The following is an 11,003-nucleotide window of genomic DNA, read 5'->3' on the forward strand; positions in this document are numbered from 1 at the left end:
TACTATTGGGATCAATCTTTGATATCAGTGATTAGCTTCATCCTTCAATGTCATTGCCATTCTTATATGTGATATTTAGACATGTACTTGTTCGATCGTGATCAAATGATCCATTATGTATTTCCAGTCTTCTATACTTGTATAATTAGTGGATCCACTTGTACTTGATATGCATACATGCTTTACTTTCTCTGAGCATGGGTATGCCTGCCTCAGACAGTGTTTCTTTCTGATCTCCTTTTGTGGCTTGGCAAGCTGAAATCTGGTGAAGTCCTTCTCAGTTTTTGACAGGTTTCCTTTCCATGTACTTAATACATTTAAGCCATCATGTAGGCCTTCTGTTATAGCTCCAAATATCACCCTTGATATTTTGATGCTGCATTTATGGCCTAGGGCAACCCCTCCTTCCAAACCTGGTCCAAATACTTAAAAAATAGTGTTTTACTCCCTGTACGCGACATTGCCCTGAGCTAAATGCATGTGTATGCGGGTCACTGTATACCCAACCCGTGTATATGTCTTAAAACACTTAAAAAAAATTAAATCTCCTTAATTTCGGGCAGATATAATGGATTTTACCTATTGATTACCTATTAGTGCTCGTGGCCCAACTGTTTCCAATGAATTTCCAACTAAAAAACTACTTTGGGAGAAGTATAAAAAGGCTTCAATGGGAAGGCCTAAGGAGGAGAGAAGAGAGAGAATTACTCTGCTAAGATTATCAGGTTTGAAGATCCTTGTGCTTCCAACACTTCCCCCACCACAGGAAACCCTTGTTTCCTTGAGTTATGATGTCATTTCACTAGTTGAGATATCTTTGTGTGAGTCATGGAAGGAGCCTTTTGAAGACTTGGGATTGGACGGATCCGGAGGACGGTTCTGCTTGGAGCCAGTAAGAGGAAGATTTAGGTGATATCATTCCTTGCTTTGTTTTAGTTATCTGCAATAAAGAAACATTTGTCTTGTTCCCGAAATCAATCTTCTTTATGCATATGATGTTATTGTTATGGTTTACATATGAATAATTGTTTCAATTGTATAACTAACCATCTTTCAATATGTTATGAAGTTGATTTCTATATGATACTTGGTCCATATATTGCTATGCTTCTTTGAATTGGTTGTTTTGTAGGTTCAAGGATCGAGAGGAACTCCAAGAGGGTTTGAACCCTGGCTGGATCTACCCGAACGAAGGAGCCCCAGGTGCACCTCTCTTCCCATAGTTTGCTTATTTAAGTATCATGGCTGTGTGGAATGCTTATTTTTTACTGTAGATAACTTCTGCTCTACTAGGGTGTTGACCCAAAACCCTAGGGGACTTTGTCCCTCAACAATGTATTTAAGTTTTTATGAAGAAAACCGGGTAAGAGAAAACTGAATATTGGTCTATCTTAAACTCCCTCTGAAGTTATAATCTATTTTAGACATTATTTTATTGGACTATTTGTCTTTATAAGCTCCTCTACATTTATAAATTGTCAACCATCTTCATAAGATTGAATACATTTTGTTGGGCTGTAAACATTGTTTACTTGCATGCTTTCTTATGATTAACTAAAAATTCAGTTTGAATATTTAGCAAATCATAGCCTCTTACATTTGTGTCTTTCCATATACTTTTAAATGAAATTACTGTTCGTAGGTAAAGAATCAACCCTTTCTAAATATATAGTATTAATAAGGTTTAAGCCCCATGCCTTAATCTGATCATAACATTGGTCATCCAAATTTTTTTAAAACAACAAAACATTTTAGATGCTCTGGCATAATTAATTAACCTAAAATTATCTCAGAGGACAACATCAGATTGGCGCCGCTTTTAGGGAACGAAAATTGAATTATTTTGCCTAGGGAAATGATAGAACTTTTCTTTTAAGGTGAATAAAGGACTAGTAGGTTAAAATACTTCACCTGGCGACTTCACAAAACCAAACTAGCTCCTTCAAGACACACCAAATCTCATTCTGATTCTAAAATTATTTCTCCATATTTGCTCCAGAGAGACTGGTAAGAGAAGCCTCTTTAAGAAGAAGGCTTGAAGCTTCTTCCTCTTTTTCTGTACCCCTACAACCTAAGGATATTTCAGCCTCTGATCCCTTTAGGTCTGTTCCATATCCTTTAGATTTGGCTCACTTAACACCTAGGGTACTAGAACTACTATCTAAAGAAGTTGATTTGCAGTCAACTCTTTTAGTCCATTCACCAAAATCATATCAAATTCCTGAATCACCTAAGTCATAAGAATCATTGGATGTACATTTACCCGAGTTAAAACATACTAATTTTATCTCTCCAACTGTTTATACTTTTCCATCTGCTTCTGCCCAACCCAAGGAATTTTTTTTGTGTATTCAAATCCTTCGTTTGAAACCAAAGAAGAAGCTGAAACAGAGGTCTAGAAGTTAGTCATCAAAACACCTTTAAAAACTTTAATAAATCCTCCACCCTCTCTTCCTCCTCCACATATTTTTTATGCCTCCACCTTCACCCACAACTTCATCATCCTCTACCACATCTTCTACTGATTCATCTTCATCTTCAAGTATGGCTTCTTTTCAACCTATTATTCAAGCTAAGTATTCTTCTTTATAGCTTCCTAATATACTCAGTAATTTTCCTGATGGGTATTTAAAACACCTACCTAGATTTAATGGAGAAATCGGTTTGTATGTTGAAGACCATTTAGCTGCCTTCTTGGATTTTGCTAATAACATGAATATTGAGCATGAAAATGTGTATATGAGATTGTTTGTTTAATCATTAGAAGGGAATGTCAAAATTTAGTTTAGATAACTTAGACCAAATTCTATCCGATCTTGGAACGAATTAACTACCATATTTAATAATCAATGGGGGGTTAAGAAGGATCTTGTGTATTTTCTTACAAAATTTGAAGAACTAAAAAGAAACCCTGTTGAGCTAGTGGTTGATTTCATAAAGATATTTAATAAACTTTATCATAAAATGGCACCTGACTGCAAACCACTAGCAGCAACCAAAGTTAGATTTTCCAAAGCATTTGAAGATGATTTTGCAGTTATGCTTAGGGAAAGAACATGTCATACCTTGGAAAACATTCAAACAAATGCCATAGAAGTTGAAGCCAATAGGTCAGCATCAGCTAAACTTAAAGCTAAGGTAGAAAAATATGAAAAGAAAATGAAAGCCAAGGAAGATGGTTCTTCCTCAAAAACTAAGAATGAAGATCAAAAGATAGATGAAATCACTTCATTGATTAGAAACCTTTAAAATAATATTTCAAAAATAGAAGCTCAGCCTAGAACAATTCAACAAACTATTGCTAGATCTCAAACTCAATTTAGGAGAGCTTGACAACCCCAAATCTTACAAAGACCAAATGTTGATCAACAAATTCAACTTCAATTAATGATTGATGATCAAAAACTTGAAGACACTATCCCTTTGATTACTAAGGATATCAATAATCTTGATCATTCATCTGTCCAAAATGCTATTGTCTCTCTTCCTCTAAATCAATCTTCTCAGTATGATCAAGAGAACTCACAAGATTCAAAATATCAGGCCTTTTCTGATTTTTTAATTGCAGAATTGAATAGAAGATATGATTTAAGACCAAGGTCAAGTCCTCGAAGACCTCCAAAAGATCCCATTGTAACTGAAGCACAAATTAAATCTACTAAATCTCAAACAATAATAATCCAACCTTTGAATCAACCAAATGAAACAACTTCAATTGATAAAATGGTTATAACCACTTTCAATGTTGAAAAGGAATTAGAAAGAGTCAAAGTACCCGTTCCTTTGTCTGAACTTTCAAAGAATCCAGGTTATAAAAGTCATGTTTACAAATGGATCTAGTCATCAAGTGTTGATGCTGAAGGAGATGTAATAAGCTTACAAGATGAAAAGCCTTCAGTAGTATTTGGTCCCAGCTTAGATATGATTGATGAAAATCTACCACCTTTCTATGTTACTTTAAAAGTTCATGATTTCCTATTATACAACTGCATGTTAGATTCTGGAGCCTCCCATAATCTGATGCCAAAGGTAATCATGGTTCAACTTCAATTAGAGATCACCCAATCTGATCATGATCTATATACTTTTGATTCCAAGAAAGTACCATGTCTTAGACTTATAAAGGATCTAGTGGTTACTTTATCTCAAATCCCTATTAAGAGTGTGGTATTAGACATTGTAGTTACTGATATTCCTCCTAATCGAGATCATGTTGTGCCAAATTAGGAGGAAGTCTTCAAATGGACATGTCTTATGCTACCATTCCTATATATGGGGGTGAACATCTTAGGTTATACAAAGAGGTAAGATTCATGAATACTGTTTACAAATCATATCAAACAAGAAATCATCCCATTTACGTAGTAGATCAAGATTTTGGATGTTTTGAATTATCATCAAATAACTTACAAAACACTTAGCTTAGCATTGAAAACATTGTATATAAACAAGAGGTTATTAAGAATGATATTTGGAAGTTATACTTCGATGGTTCTTGTTAAATGGAAGGGGCTGGAGCTGGTGTTGTACTGAATTCACTAGACAAAGAGAATATAACTCAATCCTATAAGCTTGAATTTGATGTTACAAATAATGTAGCAAATATGAAGCCTTGCTTCTAGGATTGGAATTAGCCAAAAGTCTTAAAGTGCAAAATCTAAGTGTATTCAGTGACTCAAAACTCATTGTTAAACAAATAAGCTATCTTTGTCAAACCAAACATCCTAGACTTAGATCTTATAGAAATGAGGCATGGGACTCAATGGATAATTTATTTCAAGCATTTAACATCACTGCTATTCCAAGGGATGAGAATATTCATGCAGACCCTTTAGCTGTTTCAGCTAGTTCTTTTAAAATTCCTGATCAAATGCTCATGCAATATCAAATTCAAGTTAAATATAGGCCTTCAATTCTTGATAATCTTAAACATTGGAAAATATTTGATGATGATGAACAATTGAAATCCTTTTTGCAAGTAATTGATGAATTTTCAGCCTTACAAATTGAAGAAGAACAACTGGATAATAATGAGTTGAATAAGGAAAATCAAACTTCACAATTAGACTCAAGAATTGGTGATCATAACATCATTCGACTATCTAAAAATTTCATTCCTAAGGGCTTGGTTCCTCTTGAAAAACCGTTTGACCACAATGATGTTACTAAAAATCATTTATCAAATTCACCAGAAGAAGATATAGAAGAATGTAATATTGGAACTTCAGAAGAAATCATAAATATTAAAATCTCTACATCTTTACCAATGGAAGTGAAAGATAAATATTTAGATCTCATTAAAGCTTATAAAGATGTTTTTGCTTGGCCATATAGTGAGTTGAAGACATATGATACAAAACTCATTGAACATAAAGTCCCTTTAAAACCAGAAACTAAACCTTTTAAGCAAAAGTTAAGGAGAATTAATCCAATCCTTCTTCCTACCATTGAGAAAGAACGTAAAAAACTACTCGATGCCAAGATCATAGCTCCATTGAGGTATTTTAATTGGGTAGCTAATTTAGTTCCAGTAAGAAAGAAAAATGGTGAAATCAGACTGTGTGTAGATTTTAGGAACTTAAATAAATTATCTTTGAAAGATAATTATCCATTACCCAAGATGGACTAATTGCTTCAAAAGGTTTTAGGTGCTAATAAAATTTCTATGTTAGATGGTTTTTCTAGATACAATCAGATCATGGTGAGCTCAGAATATAGTGAAAAGAGAACATTCACAACTCCTTGGGGTACATTTATGTATGCAAGGATGCCTTTCGGATTAACCAACGCTAGAGCTACCTTTCAAAGAGCTATGGATTTAGAATTTGTGGGTAAGACAAATAAATTTGTTGTCATTTATCTTGATGATCTTACTGTATTTCTAATTTTGATAAAAAACATGTAAAGCACTTGAGGAAAGTTTTTGACGGGTGTAGGAAGTTTGGGATATCACTCAATCAAAAAAGTCATTGTTTGCAATCAAAGAAGGAAAATTGCTTGGCCATATTATTTATAAGGAAGGAGTGGTCATTGATCCCAGAAGAGTTTCAACTATCCAATCATTTTCATTACCAAGTAATAAAAAGTAAATTCAGGATTTTCTTGGAAAAATCAACCTTTTAAGGTGATTTATACCTAATTATTCTTAAATAGTTAAGGACATCACTGATATGTTGAGGAAAGATCATGAAGTCAAATGGAAAATTCCAGCAATATTTTGTTTTGACCAGATTAAAAGAGCTATTTCTGAAGCACCAATATTGGCTAGTCCAAACTATTATGAACCATTTAGTATTTTTTCCTTTGCCTTTGAAACCACCTTAGTTATTATTCTTTTACAAAAGAATGAGAATGGAGATGACCAACCTATTGCCTTTTTCAGTAAAGTTATGAGATATGTTGAACTAAAATATGATATTATTGAAAAAACAGCCTATTCCTTAGTTCAATCCCTAAAATCTTTTAGAGTCTATGTCCTTCATTCTTCCATTATTTCCTATGTTCCCAATAGTGTTGTTAAAATTGTATTAACTCAACCTGATACTAATGGAAGAAGAGGAAGATTTATTAATAAGATAATAGAATTTCATCTCATTATCAAAACTACAAATTTGGTGAAAGGTCAAGGTTTGACTAAAATCTTAGCTGAGTCAAATTGTAAAGTTTTGGGGATAAATTTTGTTTTGGAAATTTCATCAAAGAACAATCCAAAAGAACCTTCTCAAATTTCAGCAGAGAAGAATCCACAAGAACCTTCTCAAATTTCAACAAAGAAGAATCCACATGAACCTTTTCTAACCCCAACAGAGAAGAATCCACAACAACCTTCATCTTCAATTCAATCAACTCCTATTCATATTGATGAGAAATTCTTGTTATTTGAATGGTACACTGTTATTGTACGTTTTCTTCGATATTTTGAGTGTCCATCTGAATTTTCAAAGAATCAATGCAAGACACTAAAGTTGAAGGCCATAAAATATTGTATCATCAATGAAAGTCTGTATTGGAAAGATTCACTCAATACCCTGTTGATTTTCTTGATAGAAAGTGAGGCAAAAGGAATTATTGATCAATTTCATGCAGGTATTTGTGGAGGACATTAAAGTTAGAGATCCACAACATATAAAATTTTTAGAGCAGGATTTTATTGGCCCACATTGTTGTCACAAGTAGGAGAAAAGGTTAGAATTTGTTCAATGCCAAATGTTTGTTGGAAAGTAAAGATTAGAAACACTTCCTCTACTTCCAGTACTATTTCAAGCAACTTTCCTTTAGTGGGGATTGGATTTCATTGGAGAAATTCATCCAGCATCAAGAAGCCAACATAAATGGATATTAACTGCCACAAATTACTATACTAAATGGGTAGAGGCAATTCCAATTAGGAATGAAACTGACATTGTAGTTATTAAATATATTGAATAAAATATACTATCTAGGTTTCGATGTCCCCAACAGATAGTAGTAGATAATGAAACAACATTTAGCAGTGTCAAAATGATTGAATTTTGTTAGAAATACCAAATTTTGTTGCATCATTCTACCCCTACTATCCACAGGGAAATGGACTCACAGAGTCTTCAAACAAGAGCCTGGTTAAAGTCATTAAGAAAACGCTGGAAGACCACAAAAGGAGTTGGGATAGGCATCTCATATATGCAGTTTGGTCAAATAGAATATCTCCAAAAAGGGCAACAGGTAAATCTCCATTTCATCTTGTTTATGGTAAATAATCCATATTTCCTACCCATTTAACTTTTCCTGTCATGATATATTTACAAGAAGCAAATGAAGAACCTGATGATTTTCTAGGATAATTAATCAGATTATAGAAATGAATGAAAACAAAGATGAAGTTCATTATAAGCTTCAGAAATATCAGAACAAAATGAAAGGTCTGTTTGACATAAAGGCTAGAGAAAGAGATTTTAAAGAAGGAGATTTAGTATTAAGATGGGATGCAAGAAGGGAAGATAAAGGATAACATGGAAAGTTTGATAATCTCTATTTTGGACCTTTTAGCATTATAGAGGTTAAAGGCAACAATACCTTTATTTTGCAGAACTTGGAAGGACAATATTCCTCATTTCCCGTCAATGGGAAATATTTGAAGCATTATATCCATTATTGAGATTTCTTCATTCATTTATCATTTGTACATCACCAAATTGTTTTTATTTTTAAGCAATGTGTGATTGTTTTCAACGGAGACCCCATTAACCCGAGGAGAAGGCGCATGGATCTACAAGTTCTTTGCATCATGCAGGAGGAAGCAATTCCCAGTTGAAGTCGATGTTGTAACATAAATGGTTTTGATAAGTTAGATATTTATAAAAGAGGGTATAAAAAAATAGAAAACAAAAATAGAATAAAAGAATAAAAATACGAAAATATTTTGAAAAAATAATGAAAATAACCCCATGAAAAGAAAACCAAATGATCAAATGGCACGAGAAATAATTCTTGTTTGAATCATATAGTATAATCATGATAAAAAATGTTTAAATTTATGTTTTTAGATTAGGAAATAATTCAACCAAACTGTTTAATATTGGTTGAAATTAGTAGATAGGATAGAATAGAGAAAAAGTGACCAAAGCATTTAATCTTGGTCAATTACATTATATACACTAGGATAGGGTTAGAATTATGCTTAGGAAATAAAAATAGGGTCTACTAGATCAAATGCGCCCTTAGGATATATTAATCATGCTTTGATATATTAATTTTGGTTAAATAATGAAATAATCATGTCATATAAACATGATTAGAAATTTGTAATAAGCATTAAGCGTTGAGTTTTATTATAAGGTGCGTTGAGTTTTATTATAAGGTTGGGAGAAGACAAGATGTTTTGTTGACTTATGATATTGAAAGAGAACCTTTCAACGACCATGATTTTCCTCGCTCGGAGCAACAACGGGGAAACCACTTCGCACCCCCTCATCCCATTTCTGATTAACGGCAAAGGGGCGGGGGGGTGGGTCTGAAAAGCGGTATTTATTTTCTCGGGCCCCACGCAATGTGGTGCTTCCTCGTGACTTCACACCCCCCCGCTAAAAACCATATACCAAACCCCCCCTGAAATCCGCTTATCTCGCCTCCACTCCCACCAACGGTCACCACAACACCTCCCGTATTTCACCTACCACTAATCATATCGTGCCACTTGTCATTCCTCCATTCTCTCACATCCTATTCCCATTGTTATCTACCTGTTATATTCTTATTCGTTGCAAACTTTCCATTTACCATTAATACATCTAAATCTCGTTCTATAACAGTTCTAACCACAACAGTAATCGATCAAAGTCTATAAAATCACCTCGTCTCATCCTGCATCACTCTCCTAGCTATGTTATTATTATTTTTGTAGGTATTGTTTTAGCTCTCGCAACCCCTACTATTGCTAGCACTTGTCAATTTCAGCTAATTTGCCCATTACCATTGACAAAGTTTCATCGCCCATCCAGGTACTTGTTCAAGCCAAAGCTCTATTATCTTTTCCTTTTCAAATTCCTCAGACATGGCACCAAAGGGAAAGGGCCAATCCTCTAGTAGCAAATAAAAAAGTGAGGATAACCCTAAAACCTATGCTACCTTAGACCTTGACCATATTCCATTAGCAGACCAATATTTCAAGATTGTCGATACTGAGCATGAATTCAACCTGTTTGAATTATATCACTAGTTGAAGCAAAAGTACCTATACCAGCAAGATGAGATTAACCTTTGGGAATCCATGTTGCCTATGTTCATTTTCCCACAGATACATTATTTCCCTAATCTGGTCACGTGGTGTCAAGCCATATACAATCCAATGCAAAGAACCATTATGGACAAGAATGGAGAAATTTTGATCTCAATTGCGCCTGAAACCATAAACCAAATGTTGCTAATTACTCAAAATGACCCCCTCAACCATTTTTCTGCATTTGTTCTTATGGATTTGTATCATAAGATAAAATTTCCTCAGAGAGCCTAGCTTTTCGATATTTTCTTTCCAGAAGATTCTCAACTTCCTAATAAAAATTCCTCTTATCCAACTTCTAAGTTCCCAAAGAAAGCCAAACAGATCATTGCTTTAGTTCCTTTTAGGGTATCAATCAGATCAGTGGGTAGATGAGCCTATTCTAGGATTTCTATCTATTTTCTCTAATGAACACAAGCCAACATTCATGTTTAATTTTAGTTAATTTATGGCTGATAATATGCATGAACAAATGATGAAGATTACTACAGAAGTCATGTTTAATTATGCATATGTATTAGTCTATATGCTTCTTTTTCAGCAGGGAGATAAGTTTCCAATAACTTTACATAAACAATATGATCAAGGCATCAACCAATTAGTGATACAATGGAATTCATTAGGTAGGAAAAACTCAACAGAGTTTAAATTTGCAGAATTCATAAACAATTTTGTTCATACAGTGGCAGGGATTCTTAGCAGTCAGAGTGAGCCAAGGATCAATTCAGAGATTAAAAGGGATTTTTACTTGAATGAGCAGACAAAAACTAGAGACTGGTATCCATACCAGAATTATACAGAGATAAGGGTATATGGATGTGAGTTTCGTCCCTAAAAGTTGCCTAAATATGTTCCACTAAGGATTTTCTCTCTGGAATGCATAAGACATATGAAGAATATGGATGAAATCCATTTTGTCTTAGGTAAAAGAAAATCACAATTTAAGATCAAGACTCAAGTGGGACCATTCATATGTAATACCAGAACAACAGGAGATGAGGTAGAATCAATCCTCAAGAAATTCAATTTTCAGCCTAGTTTCACCTGGTCATATGATCCATTCAGCATAATTTCTAATTTAAGGGTGGAACTCAAAACCACACCTTATAATCATACACCAAGACCAGAGATTGAGAAGTTTATGAATCAAGACCAGTGGGAGGAAAATACACTACAAGAAGCAAAAGAGTATATTGTTTCTACAACCACCATCCAAACTCTAGTACCTCAAGATAAATAGGGAAAAATG

The sequence above is a fragment of the Pinus tabuliformis genome, chromosome 4_1 (genome assembly GCF_031772625.1).
Source record: "Pinus tabuliformis cultivar Carrire ecotype Pingquan chromosome 4_1, CPIR1, whole genome shotgun sequence".
Taxonomy (NCBI): Eukaryota; Viridiplantae; Streptophyta; class Pinopsida; order Pinales; family Pinaceae; genus Pinus; species Pinus tabuliformis.